This window comes from Bombina bombina, chromosome 1, assembly GCF_027579735.1.
Source record: "Bombina bombina isolate aBomBom1 chromosome 1, aBomBom1.pri, whole genome shotgun sequence".
NCBI lineage: Eukaryota > Metazoa > Chordata > Amphibia > Anura > Bombinatoridae > Bombina > Bombina bombina.
The window spans coordinates 1,076,487,377-1,076,503,353 of NC_069499.1; positions in this window are offsets into that span (position 1 = coordinate 1,076,487,377).

Below are 15,977 nucleotides of genomic sequence, written 5' to 3' on the forward strand. Positions count from 1 at the left end.
GTCTGGGTTAAGCTTTTCTTCTAGTGAAACCCATCTTTTGTGGCCCCTATGAATCCTCCAGTCAAGAACCCTCTGGAGAAATATTGATCTATGGTACGAGTCAATGTCAGGGACTCCCAGACCTCCCTGAGTCGTGGAGCAAGACATCACGAGTTTATTTATTCTAGGGGGACGCCTATTCCAGATGAATGAACTAAACAATTGTTGCATCTGTGGTATGTATGTGCTGGGGAGTTGAATGGGAAGGGTCTGCATAATATATAGCAGTCTAGGGAAGGCATTCATTTTGATTGTATTTATCCTCCCTAGCCAGGATAAACGGTTCCTTGTCCATGACGAAAGGTCCCGTACTAAAGCAGTTTTTATAGCTGAGTAATTCAGCTTGAACATTAAATCGAAATTGTCTGCTAAATGAATCCCTAGGTAGCTTAGGGAATCTTTGTTCCATTTAAATGGGCATATTTGAGAGATCATGTTTGCCAGAGGGGGGCTAATAGCCACTCCTAGCATCGTGGATTTGTCATGGTTGATTTTGTAGTTGGAAAGATCCCGGAATGTCTCTAGTTCCACAAGGAGATGTGGAATTGACTCGGATGGGGTTGTTAAGGAGAACATGATGTCATCTGCGAAGAGTGACATCTTGTATTCCTCGTCTCCTACGACCAAACCTCGTATGTTTTTATTAGATCTAATTTTGGTCGCCAAAGTCTCAATAAGGCATGTGAAAAGTAGGGGAGATAAAGGGCAGCCCTGCCTAGTGCCGTTTGTTATCAGAAATGGGGGAGATAGAATACCGTTAAGGGCTATCCTAGCGCTCGGTTTATTGTATACTGCAAATATTCTATGTAGTGTCTTCTCCCCAAGACCGAAAGCCCTCAATGTTGCAGCAAGAAAAGGCCATCCAACTCTTTCGAAGGCCTTTTCTGCATCTGTGGAAATCCAAAGTGAGGGAGTAAGATTAGTCTTAGCATGCCACATTAGGTGCATATTACGCACTGTGTTGTCTCTTGCCTCTCGGTATGGTACAAAGCCAACCTGATCTCGGTGAATGATGTGGGGCAAGATTAAGTTAAGTCTGTTGGCAATGATTTTGGCAAAGAGTTTGATATCCTTATTCAAGAGGGAAATCGGTCTATAGTTAGGGATGGACACCACAGACTTATTTGGTTTTGGTATCAGTGCAATGTTGGCCTGTAGGGCCGACGGAGGGAAGGATTTATCCTGGTCAATGCTTTGGAAATAAGCCAGGAGGTGCGGTATCAACACATCTCTGAAGGTTGTGTAATAGGTATTACCGAATCCGTCTGGGCCTGGGGATTTACCCGGCTTCAGTGATTTTATGGCTAGTTTAATTTTGTCTGTGGAAATGGGAGCATCTAGGTCGGCTCACTGTTCTTCACTAATTTGGGGTAAGTTTAATTGAGATAGATAGTTTTGAATAGTGGCAATCGTAAGGGGAGGTGAAGTTGAGGACAGGTTGTAGAGTGAGCTGTAATAATGTTAATCGGTCTTGTCCCTTTTCGTCTTTGATGTGTAAAATGTATCTACTGAGAGTTTTCCTTCTGAGCTGTCTAGCCAGTAGCCTGCCCTGCTTGTTAGCGCCTTCATAGTATGTTTTTTTCAGAAATAAGGCACTATGTTTAGCCTCTTTTCCCAGGTAGCGGGGGGGCTTTGTTATTTTTATTAAGGGGCTTAGATTAGGTGTAAGTAGCTTAAAATTGTTGCAATATTTTTTAAATGTTTGTAACTTTTTTATTTTTTGAAACAGTTTTTTTATTTTTTGTACTTTAGTTAGTTTATTTAATTGTATTTAATTGTAGGTATTTGTAGTTAATTAATTTAATTTATTTAATGATAGTGTAGTGTTAGGTTTAATTGTAACTTAGGTTAGGATTTATTTTACAGGTAATTTTGTATTTCTTTTAGCTAGGTAGATATTAAATAGTTAATAACTATTTAATAAATATTCTAACTAGCTAAAAGAAATACAAAGTTACCTGTAAAATAAATATAAATCCTAAAATAGCTACAATGTAATTATTAATTACATTGTAGCTATCTTAGGGTTTATTTTACAGGTAAGTATTTAGTTTTAAATAGGAATAATTTATTTAATGATAGTGTAGTGTTAGGTGTAATTGTAACTTAGGTTAGTTTTTATTTTACATGTAAATTTCTCTTTATTTTAGCTAGGTAGCTATTAAATAGTTATTAACTATTTAATAGCTATTGTACCTAGTTAAAATAAATTGAAATTTGCCTGTAAAATAAAAATAAATCCTAAGATAGATACAATATAATATATATGTAATAATATATTATTTATATTGTAGCTATATTAGGGTTTATTTTAAAGTATATTTGTATATTTAGTTGCGGCGGGGTTCTGGGATCGGCAGGATAGGGGTTAATAAATTTATTATAGGTGGCGGCGGTGTAGGGGGGCAGGATAGGGGTAAATAGGTATTATGTAGGTGGTGGCGGGGTCCGGGAGCGGCAGGATAGTGGTTAATAAATTTATTATAGGTGGCGGCGGTGTAGGGGGGGCAGGATAGGGGTTAATAGGTATTATGTAGTTTGCGGCGGGGTCCGGGAGCGGTGGTTTAGGGGTTAACATATTTATTATAGTTGCGGCGGGGTCCAGGAGCGGCGGTTTAGGGGGAATAACTTTATTTAGCTGCGGCAGTATAGGGGGCGGCTGATTAGTGGTTAATATGTATAATGTAGGTTGCGGCGGGGTCCGGGAGCGGCGGTTTAGGGGGTAATAAATGTATTTAGTTGCGGCGGTGTAGGGGGGTAGATTAGGGGTGTTTAGACTTGGGGTACATGTTAGGGTGTTAGTTATACAGATTTCCCATAGGAATCAATGGGATGTCGGGCAGCAGCGAACATAAGCTTTCGCTATGGTCAGACTCCCATTGATTCCTATGGGATCCGAACCCGGATTGAAAACCAGGTACGCTGGGACGGAAAAGTGCAGAGCGTACCTGCTAGCTTTTTGATAACTAGCAAAAGTAGTCAGATTGCGCCGAACTTGTGTATCATGCTGATACTTCAAACATTAAGGTAAGGTTTATTTTTATATATTTTGTTTCTCTCTGTCTCAGATTTTACAGCTTCCCATAGTAGTTCTGCTGTTCCAGTCAGTAAACTTATATTTGTCTGCACCTCCATGCTTCCTCCTCAGTCTTTACCTTGCTTTGCTCCTATTGGCTGACCTAAATCTCTCTAACCAGCTAACCTCACACCAGAATCACATTCAAAAGCATATTAAATGAATCCACAGTGGAGGAATTTATATATGTATTTACTTATTAGTACTGCTTAGTACTGCTTAGGTCCAGTTTCACATATTGCAATTTATTTTTTTTTTTTTTTTAATTATTAGCCCAGCAGTAATAATTAGAAAATAAATTGATTTAGTTGTTTTTTGGGAAGTTGGGGTGGAGAGGGAAATTGCATGGGGGGGGGGGGAGAAAATGTTTGCCCAGGGTCCAGTCAATATTAAAGACAACCCTGCTAATAGTAGGAGAGCACCTGGCTGTTCAATAAGGGTGTATGAGAATCTACAGGAGAGTTTGTAAGGGAGGGGCAGTGTCTGGGGGTTGTGTGGGAGAGAGCCTGGAAGCATATGCATAAGGATAAGAGAATGTGGTAAGAGTGTTAGAATACCTATTGTGTGTGTATGTGTGTGTGTAAGACTAGCAGAGTTAGATGCATGTGTGTATGGTGGTAAAGAGCCAATATGTTTGTGTTTGTGTGCATTTATAAGAGTAGGATATCTGAAATGGTGCACTTAAAATTTAGAGAGCTGGGGTTGTAAGTAATCGTGGGTTGGCACATTTTTCTTGGAGCTTATCACCTGTCTATAATTTGTGATAGGTAATCAAATTTATATTTTTTTACCTTTTAATGCTTGACACACCCAGAAGTCCTCATTCAGCAAATTAGTATTACGTGCCCGGGAGAGATTTGCTGATGAATGCCCTTCTCTTCCTGTCTTTGCACTGCCAGTAGGAGGGCTATATATACACTGGTGCCCCCTCTGCTGCTAGCCATATTGATCACCCCACAGGGGCTCTCCTGGAACAGTGTATGATAAGTTGCTAGAGAGGGAATGGTATATTTATTCATTATAAAATAAAAGTGGTTTTGATTTAATAATATTTATAAATTTAATTAAAAACATTAAAAGAAAGTAATTTTCTTTAAAATAATTTAAGGGTATGTGACTGTTGTCCCATCTCTTTTCTACTCCCATTATTAAACTAAAGGGATTGGTGATCATCTTCTGTGTGTTGCAAAATAACATACTTATTCTCTTTCGGTTAAACTCCAATATGTTATCACTGTTTTAGTGCTCATAGATCCATTTATCACTGTTTATCTGCCAATGTTATGTTTTTGTATGGTCAAGCAGTAATTTAGAATACTAAAACACTACTTCTATAAGAAGCATACCAAGATCTACTCATTGTTACTACAAAGAAGGCTGCACATCATTCAAATGCAAAAAAAATATTTATTTATTTTTTGTCAAAACTGGGTCTAGTTTTGCTTGTTCCACAGTGGGAACTGGTTTATCTGCAGCACCCCACCCTGGTCTTCCATAGCTGTATACTAACACAAGTAACTGTACAAGAAATGGTTATAGACCTAAATAGTGAAACAGCAGAGTACAACACAATGGGAGAAGAATGTATCAAGTCATTTGCACATTTGGTTCCACTTTTCAAGGAAAACTGGCTGGGGTAAACATGCCTGTATCATACAGAGAGGTGCAAAGGGTTACGTTTATTAAGCTGCATTTCCAGCTTTTCTGGCTACGTGGAGCATGTTCACATAAGTAAGCCTTCTGACTCAAAAACGGCTTCTTTTTTCCTCTGCTCCACATCAGAAATGGCAAGGTCAGTCACCCCAACACTCGCTCAGGGTGATCCATATACCCTGCTCTAGCGCAATTGATTGAGTTGGAGCAGGGGGCAGCTTGTGCAATGACAAATTCTGTTGTTCAATGAAACATCACAAGTGGCGAATGCAGGTTAACAAGTTTAGTTGGGATGGTGAATGTACCCCATAGTATATATTTAATATTGTCAGAGTCTTTAAGTGAATATGATTTTATTACACCAAAATATGGTTGTTTTTTCAGAAATGTTGTCATGGAAATAAGACCAAGGTGCCACCATGGTTCCGCTGAGAAATATATTATGGTCCGTGCACAGTATACAAAGCGTTTTAAAGAAATATAAATGCTGTATTTAAAATAGAGACAAAATAGTACATTTCCAATATAGGGGTTAATAACAGTCTTTTAGAAAAGCATATCAAAGTAATCATTTTATAAACCTATGCTGTGAGGGCCGTGGTGTTTGAATTTTGGTGCACAGACCCTCATGTGTGTATGCTGCAGAAAAACTAATAACTTTTACTAGAAGAATTTTTTATAATGGAAGTGTATTGCAAAAACGCATGAAAGGAGCACACAATCCCCCCAAAATATTTAATGATTCAATTAGAACATACAATTTTAAACAACTTTCTAATTTACTTGTGTTTCATTCCTTTTGTATCCTTTATTGAAGGAGCAGCAACGGCATTATTGGGAGCTAGCTGAACACATTGGTAAGCTAATGACAACAGGCATATATTTGCAGTCACCAATCAGCAGCTAGTGAGCCTATCTAGGTATGTTTTCAACAAACAATACCAAAAGAATGAAACAAATTAGATTATAGAAGTAATTGTATGCTCTATCTAAACCATGAAAGAAAAAAAATGGGTTTCATATCCCTTTATGACAGAAGTTAATAATTCATTATCACAAACACCCACAGGGGATACATGAAGTGTGGGGGTGCTGGTGCATTAGTGGTTTCAGTGGGGGATCTGAGATGCAAAGGTTTAATGCAGTGTGGACAGTGTTGTAGGGGTTACTTGCAGTGTGTGCATCTAGGAAGTAGGACATGACTGCTGTGGAGTGGTACAGTAAAGGTTAACATTGTGTGAGAATGCCATGATAAAGAATATCAAGACGTGGGGGGATCTGAGAGGAGGGGGGAGTGGTGCAGTAGGTGATAATGAGGAGGTTGGAGTAAGGGATAATACACTTGAGGCTGACTAGACAAGAGAAAAGAGCCACAACAAACCAAAACCAAGAAAGAAATGTGAATTTATGAGAGCATAGCACAATGCCACAGTGACCCCTAAATAATAACCCTAATAAACACTAAATTAACTGTAAATAAGCAGAGTTATTTCCTGATGTTATATCATTCATTCTGCTATGCATGAAATGGACAGTTTCATATCTATCAAATTATATCACCAACAATGCCATGTAAATGTAACTTAAAAGAGACATACAAGTATGAAAAGAAAATGCTCTAATGTATTAGAGCAGTGATTTTTAACCTTTTTTTTGCCGTGGCACACTTTTTTACATTAAAAAATCCTGTGGCACACCACCATCCCAAAATTTTTAAAAAATTACACATTGTAGCCTAATACAGAATATATATATATATACACATACACACAAGCACACACATACTGTATGTATTGTGCTGTTATGCCATGCCTCCTACAAACTACCCCTGCACTGGGAGTAAAAAACAAGCAAAGTTTAAAAAATATGTCACACTGTTGTCAGTCTGCCGTGGCACACCTGAGGATCTCTCACGGCACACTGGTTGAAAAACACTGTATTAGAGCATTTTAACTTTTGTTTGTATGTAGCCCCCTGCAAATTGGTTAAACACATAGTTAAAGGATCTTAAAATTGTACACTTTTTGAACCTTGAAGCTTAATTTTGATATGACATGTTCATTTATCACAATCACATCAAACCCTTTAGTTATTAGCTATGTTACAAGCTCACACTAACATATATTAGGCTAGGGTATGTCTTGAAATGTAAACATTTAAGCTAATTTCTAAAGGGTGATTACAATTGAAGGTATAGAGGTTGACCTATAGGGGCCTATCTATCAAGCTCCAAATGGAGCTTGATGCTCAGTGTTTCTGGCGATCCTGCAGACTCGCCAGAAACAGCAGTTATGAAGCAGCGGTCACAAAGACCGCTGCTCCATTACCTGTCCGCCTGCTCTGAGCAGGCGGAAAGACATCGCCGGAAATCAACCCGATCGAGTACGATCGGGTTGATTGACACCCCCCCTGCTGGCGGCCCATTGGCCTTGTGAGCTGCTGGTGCAATGCTGAATACGGCGAGCGTATTGCTCGCCGTATTCAGCGAGGTCTGGCGAACCTGATCCGCACTGTCGGATCAGGTCCGCCAGACTTTCTTAAATAGGGGCCATAGTATGATCTAGGGACAAGACTCCAAAGAGCTTCACTTTATGTAAGAATGTGACGCGGGAGCTCTTTAAACGGTTAGTTGTATAACTTCATACACACTGAAAATAAATTATTTAAGTTCAAGGGACTCTTGTACACTTATAAGTTACACATGCTGCAGGGTGTGCTCAGAGGAATATGAATAATGCTGTCCAAAAACAAACTACATGTTCCTCCCTAAAAACCCTGCAGCATGTGTAACTCATAAGTGTCTAGGAAAATATGGCTGAGGTGGCAACCCTAGGCTAAGGGGACCAGCAGACTGGATGCTGTCTGTCCAAGGCTGCATGGATACAGTGTGAGACGAGTCACACAGCCTCAAGACTGAGGAGAGCAGTGTGTGCAGCTGCACAGATGCTCAAATCCTCACATGCCTGCCGCTCCAGCTTTCTGCTGCATGCGTCTACAGTTAGCCCTACCCAGAAACAATACCCACCACCAGAGCAATTACTTGGTAACAGTGGTAACCCCAGCAGGACCTTTTCTGATGCAGTGGTATTAGCTGGATGCCGAGTTAGGGGTTAGCATTCAGTGCTGCACAGTGCACATCTAAAACAGCACATGGCACTAGCTTGGCATGTCACATGACACCGGCACAGTCTTGGGCACCTCAACAAAGACTGGAACCTGGGCAGCTGCCCCTTTTGCCCTGTGTTAAAGACGGCCCTGACTATTAGACACATACCCCAGGTGCTCTCCAACCCTTGAGTGTATCCCTAAGTTGTGCATTTTCAGAAATGCTTTTAATACATATATAAGTAGGTTAAACTGGGTCTGTAGGATAGTTTTGCCTTTTTTTTAGTTTTGTCTTTAAAACATTATGCCCGTGAAGGCCTAGGGCATGTTGCAAATTTATGCACTGTGGTAGCCATAAACGCCACAAAAACATTCTCATTTTTTTTTGTTTTTTCTACCCATCACTATATTCACAAATACTTGCTATGAATCTGAAACAAGGAAATTTTCTATAAAAAATTAAGAACACTGCTTTTTTAAACCAATTCCTGAGCAAATATTTCAATGGACAAAAACCTTTTGTAACATGCTACAGGGAGTGTAGAATTATTAGGCAAATGAGTATTTTGACCACATCATCCTCTTTATGCATGTTGTCTTACTCCAAGCTGTATAGGCTCGAAAGCCTACTACCAATTAAGCATATTAGGTGATGTGCATCTCTGTAATGAGAAGGGGTGTGGTCTAATGACATCAACACCCTATATCAGGTGTGCATAATTAGTAGGCAACTTCCTTTCCAAAATGGGTCAAAAGAAGGACTTGACAGGCTCAGAAAAGTCAAAAATAGTGAGATATATTGCAGAGGGATGCAGCACTCTTAAAATTGCAAAGCTTCTGAAGCGTGATCATCGAACAATCAAGCGTTTCATTCAAAATAGTCAACAGGGTCGCAAGAAGCGTGTGGAAAAACCAAGGCGCAAAATAACTGCCCATGAACTGAGAAAAGTCAAGCGTGCAGCTGCCAAGATGCCACTTGCCACCAGTTTGGCCATATTTCAGAGCTGCAACATCACTGGAGTGCCCAAAAGCACAAGGTGTGCAATACTCAGAGACATGGCCAAGGTAAGAAAGGCTGAAAGACGACCACCACTGAACAAGACACACAAGCTGAAACGTCAAGACTGGGCCAAGAAATATCTCAAGACTGATTTTTCTAAGGTTTTATGGACTGATGAAATGAGAGTGAGTCTTGATGGGCCAGATGGATGGTAAAGGGCAGAGAGCTCCAGTCCGACTCAGACACCAGCAAGGCGGAGGTGGAGTACTGGTTTGGGCTGGTATCATCAAAGATGAGCTTGTGGGGCCTTTTCGGGTTGAGGATGGAGTCAAGCTCAACTCCCAGTCCTACTGCCAGTTTCTGGAAGACACCTTCTTCAAGCAGTGGTACAGGAAGAAGTCTGCATCCTTCAAGAAAAACATGATTTTCATGCAGGACAATGCTCCATCACACGCGTCCAAGTACTCCACAGCGTGGCTGGCAAGAAAGGGTATAAAAGAAGAAAATCTAATGACATGGCCTCCTTGTTCACCTGATCTGAACCCCATTGAGAACCTGTGGTCCATCATCAAATGTGAGATTTACAAGGAGGGAAAACAGTACACCTCCCTGAACAGTGTCTGGGAGTCTGTGGTTGCTGCTGCACGCAATGTTGATGGTGAACATATCAAAACACTGACAGAATCCATGGATGGCAGGCTTTTGAGTGTCCTTGCAAAGAAAGGTGGCTACATTGGTCACTGATTTGTTTTTGTTTTGTTTTTGAATGTCAGAAATGTATATTTGTGAATGTTGAGATGTTATATTGGTTTCACTGGTAAAAATAAATAATTGAAATGGGTATATATTTGTTTTTTGTTAAGTTGCCTAATAATTATGCACAGTAACAGTCACCTGCACACACAGATATCCCCCTAAAATAGCTATAACTAAAAACAAACTAAAAACTACTTCCAAAACTATTCAGCTTTGATATTAATGAGTTTTTTGGGTTCATTGAGAACATGGTTGTTGTTCAATAATAAAATTAATCCTCAAAAATACAACTTGCCTAATAATTCTGCACTCCCTGTATATTACTTAAAATGTTCAATTTTGGGAAATATACATTCATGGGATTAAACTAGATATGTGAGACAGTGTAGCCCTGCTTTTTGCTACTATTGTTATGAAAATGCCATGATTCTGCAGTCCTTTAACATGATACAAAGATGTGGTTTGTGCTAACCATGGGCTTCAAGGGACACTGTACTATAACATTTGTTTCTCCTTAATGCAGGGTTTGACAAATTCAAATGAGGTACTGGCACCCTAATTTACAGTCCCCAAGACACCCCTCTTCCCCTTGATGGCCTCCACCATCCACATATTTTTTTTTAGCTTGGTGTGGCTGGATACTTTGTAGAGCTTTAAAATGTAAATTACTAGAGTGTCTCATTTGCTCCCATCCTTGATCAATGTTGACCAGGTTGGCTTTGTTCCGGGCCGTCAAGGCCCTGATAATACTCAGAGATTATTTACTATTTTTACTGAGGCAAAGAAAAATAAGGTACCCCTGATGGCCCTGTCATTAGATGCTGAGAAGGCATTCGACAGGGTCAGATGGGATTACCTATGGGAAGTATTGAGAACCTTTGGATTCCCCCCCCCACACGATAGCCATGATCAGGGTTTTGTATTCCAATCCAAGAGCAAGGGTGAGAGGCATGGGCTTTTGTTCTCTGGAAATTTATATCTCTAATGGCACCAGGCAGGGCTGTCCCCTATCTCCTTTAATATTCGCCCTGGCCATGGAACCCCTGGCACAGGCTATTCGTGATTCACCACAGATACGAGGCATCCCCTTTGGCGTTCGAGAAGAAAAGATTGTTTTATACACGGACGATAAGAAGAAAAAATGGGGTTTATTTAGCAGCGCTAAAAAAAGCTAGGAAATGATGATACCAATCTAATTTATGTTTTATACAATCTATTTTATTTAAAAATTCTTATAACACATAAAAACAACAGCAAATGCTTTTCCTAATTAATAAAGGGACGTCTCCCTTATACAACACTTATAAAAACAGACTAGAACCATATAATCCTAGAATTTAAGGTATAAAGGAATTAATTCTATAGATAACATATGGCAAGCAACAAATTTCTAAGATAAATGGTGAATTAAATATTTAAAAGGCACAAATGTATCAATCCTAATAGCTTTACAGTTCTTCAGTAACAAATTCAGTTATAAAGTTACACAGTTACTTTCCTTGGACATATAATTGGCTCAGGTGTGCTGGATAGTTAAAAAGGCAAAAAACAGCCAATATTCTGATTTAGGTGCCAAAGCAATCGTGGTTAATGGAAATGGTTAATTTAACAGATGAATACCTTGATGTCTTTAAAGTTCAGTTTGCGTGTTTTAAAAAACGTAGTGCAAATTAGTGTAGAGGTACCTTAATCTGTCCTGGTTGCAACCGCTGATTATCTTCACTGTGAGGGATTCACAGACTGTTTGTTCCTGGTGTTTCTGATAAGTCACCTGACCTTCTCTTTGATTCAGAGGTCAGGGGTGATGATCCGTTCTGGTGATGTAGTTATCCTTTTTTTGTTTTCCTTTCTTCTTATAGCCCAAATATTGTTTTCATCTGGGTTCCCTCAGAATGCTGAGAAGGCATTCGACAGGGTCAGATGGGATTACCTATGGGAAGTATTGAGAACCTTTGGATTCCCCCCCCCCACACGATAGCCATGATCAGGGTTTTGTATTCCAATCCAAGAGCAAGGGTGAGAGGCATGGGCTTTTGTTCTCTGGAAATTTATATCTCTAATGGCACCAGGCAGGGCTGTCCCCTATCTCCTTTAATATTCGCCCTGGCCATGGAACCCCTGGCACAGGCTATTCGTGATTCACCACAGATACGAGGCATCCCCTTTGGCGTTCGAGAAGAAAAGATTGTTTTATACACGGACGATGTCACTCTTCTCCTCACTGATCCCATTTTCTTAAAATCAGTTTTCTCATTACTTGAACAATTTGGCATGCTTAGTCATCATAAAATAAATCTGTCCAAAACAGAAGCATATTGCATTAATGTCCCTCAGGAACAAATTACCTTTTTACAGCATAGATATGGTTTTCAGTGGTCTAATTTTTCCCTGACGCATTTAGGAATAAAGCTTAGTTCAGATATAGGCTCTGTAATTAAACTTAACTATGATGCGTTGATATCAGAACTACAATCTCTAACCCATAGATGGGATTTCAGAGAGATCTCTTGGCTGGGTTGCGTGGCTACTATTAAGATGTCTCTCCTTCCAAAGGCCTTATACTTGTTTAGAAGCATCCCTTTAAATGTTCCTCACGGCATACTCCAGCAAATCCACCAGATATTTACTAAATATGTCTGGGGGGGCAAGACTCCTAGGATTGGCCATAAGGTCATGCAGAGGGATTACATCAGAGGTGGTGTATCTTTCCCAAATATATTTTTATATTACAAGGCAACAAGACTGTCACATATAACAGCCTGGTGCCCACATACAGAACAACCCGGTTGGCACGAACTTGAGGAAATGTCCTTGCCAAAGGGCCTGACTCTTTTGGGTGCTATTTGGGTTCCAAGCTATAAATCCTTGGCCAAACAAATTGGAAATCCTATAGTCCAACAAAATATTAGTCTATGGCATAGTCTTCGACACCATTCAGAGATTGCCCTGCATCCTTCCCCTATACATCAACTGAGTGGTTTGACATGGGATCTGCCCAACATACACAGAGTTTTGGGTTACTAAACATATTAAGGTGGCTGAGCATCTTTACCTAAATTGTAAATTGATATCTGTCTTACAAATTACTATCTTACTTGGCGACCCTCCACTTTGGTTTAGATTTGAAAGTTATAGATTATTAAGCCTGATAAAATCATGGGATTTCCCGAAGTGGAATCTCAGACAGCTCTCTAAATGGGAGGATAGATCGCGAGGAGGTTTGGGAACTTACAAGCCACTTACTTTTCATTACGGAGCTCTCCTTCAGGATTATTCTCAGGGACTTCCTTGGCAGATTAAATCCTGGTGTAGGGACCTAAATTTGACACTTACAGAATTGGATATTAGCAAGGCAATAGCCCTTACGAAGAAAACTATACATTGCGTGACAGTCTTTGAAGGCTATATTAAATTACTGCTGAAATGGTACAGGGTTCCCACTAGACTGTGGGATCTTCCCCGTTGTGTTGGCGACAGTTTGGAGAGGAAGGTTCTGACCTCCACATTTGGTGGATATGTCCAAGATTGAAACCCCTATGGGAGGATGTTGAGACCTTGCTAAATTCAATAAATGTGTCTGTAAATTTGACCCCTCAATGTATTGTCTTCCACATTTTTGATGCCGGGCTGCCTAAGTACAACAAACAATTGTTTATATACATCATCTCTGCCACTAAATTGTGTATTATTAGGGCTTGGAAGCAAACCGAGCCACCGTCGTTGGCAGCTGTTTGCGAAGTAGTGCACTTCCTAGCTGAAATGGAAAAATGTGTCTATAGTTCATTAGACAGCATGGACGATTATTGGGAGATTTGGACTGATTGGATCCAGAATCAATGATGTTTTTGGAGTCACATACGGGGATGACATTTTTTTTTTCTCTCTCTTCTTCCCTCTCCCTCCCTACTTTTTCTCTTCATCCCATCTTTCTCTTTCTTTCTTTCTTTCTTTCTTTCCTGTGCCCCTGTATTTAGAAAACTTTGGCCTCTTAGCATACTTATAACCCTGTGGGCTTGTTTCCACATATTTATGTCCATTATAGTACAGGTCAGGGGAGACTGAATGCATCTAGTTACGTCAGCACATACTTCTTTAATTTTTTATAAACAATTTAATTTTCAATTCCTCTTCATTGGGGCCATTTAAATATAAATATGAGGTTGTGTTTATTGTTGGGTTGTGTTCATCAGGGGTATGTAGACCCTGGTACAACCCATACTGGTTTTACTTAATATTTTGTCCAATTGTTAAAACAAATGTTATAATAATCATAATGTATGACTTACTTTGAGCATGTGATGCTTACTTGTATACCAGTTGTTTTGTATTTTTTTCCCCCTCAATAAAAACTATATTTAAAAAAATAAATAAAAAAAAATGTAAATTACAAATTCAACTCTTATTAGGTTATTAATCATACAATGTATGTGTGTGTAATATATATGTATCTATCTATCTATCTATCCATCTATATATATAAAAAGTTCATAGGTATATGCACTCTCACCAACAGTTCAACTGCCAGGGTGCTCTCAAAAAATTCAATAGATATGTAAATTTTGTTTACATATCTATTGAGTCTGAAGTCCAGCGAGTGCTTTACGTTTTACACATCTATCTATATATATATATATGTATGTGTGTGTATGTGTTTATATATATATATATATATATATATATATATATATATATATATAGTTAAAATTGGAGTAGCCGTGTTAGTCCAGTAGATAGATGCTCAAAAAACAAAGTATTGCAGTATGCAGTTATACCTTTTTTATTGGACTAACATAATGTGTAACTATATCAGAATGATCAGTATTGTTTTAGACCTGAGGAAGAGAGGAAAACTCTCGAAAGCTTGTCTTTTAAATATTATGTTAGTCCAATAAAAAAGGTATCACTGCATACTGCAATACTTTGTTTCTTGAGCATATATATATATATATATATATATATATATATACACACACAGTATACAACAGAAGTAAGTACACCCTGGGCAATATCACTTAAATATCAAATTATTCAAAATTGTATCACCTCTCAATAATTGTTTTATTTCTAAGTTGACACGTAGAGTATTTCCTATTATAAACAATCAAAAATAAATACTTTAGAAAGGTTATATTAAAAATACAGGCCTCAAAGTAAAAAACTTAATGCAACAAAAGTGAATACACCTGTGGTCACTGACACACAATTTAGATCACGGAAACAAAATTGAGTACACCTATGATTTCCAATTAGCCTAATTGCATGAACATAGTTACCAGAATAGTCTAATTTTTTGACCAATGGGTTGTGTCTATCTGCAAGTTTGCATCATGTCTCCACATGGAAAAGAATTGCCAAAGGAATTGAAAAATCTGATTGTGAGACTTCACAAAGAAGGAAAAAAGTTTCAGCAGTAATCAGGAGGTATAGATCGATACACAGTGCCAAAAACTTCCTAAAATGATGCCACAGAGAGTGCGCTACTTGTACAATCTAGCTCTGAAAAACAGGCAACAAGCAAGTGCTTCAGATTTGCATCAAGGCAAGTGATTCAGATTTGGCTCAGGGATTATCGATAGAAATTGGAGTTTCTGTGACAGCTCAGACAGTGCTAAGGACATTGCATAATGTCAACTTCTATGGACAGCATCCAATGAAAAAAACCTTGCTTGTTCTTCTGCACAAAACTGCAAAATTAAACTTTGCTAAACAACATGAAAAGCCTGATGAATACTGGGAGCACATTATTTGGAAAGATGGCCAAGACAAAGATACAATTTTTCGGCTCAGATGGGGTGCAGCATGTTTGGTGTGATCCTGGTCAAGATTATTACAGTGAATGCATAGTCCCAACAGTGAATCATGGAGGTGGGAGTGTGACGATATGTGGCTGCATGACTGCAAAAGGTGTTGGGGAAATGACATTTATAGATGGCACCATGAATGCCTGAAATATACCAAAATACTGGCTGACAAGATGACTCACAGACTCCAGAAGTTTGGCAGAGGACGAATATTCAAGCATCATAACGATACAAATCACAAAGGAGTTTCTAAAGGAGAAACAAGTGAAAACTATGACCTGGCCAAGTATGTCACCTGACTTGAATCCAGTAGGACACCCTTGGGGTATTTTAAAGAGAATGGTACAGCAACACAACCCCTCCAGCAAAGAGCAGCTGAAAAAAAAAAATATCGCTGAAGAAAAGCAGAACATCTCTCCAGAAATTTGTACGACACTGGTTTCCTCCATGCCAAGGAAGATTGAGTCTGTAATCAAAAATAAAGGTGGACATGCAAAGTATTGAAAAAATAAAAGATTTGAATCTCAGTAATTAAAGGTGCACTGAC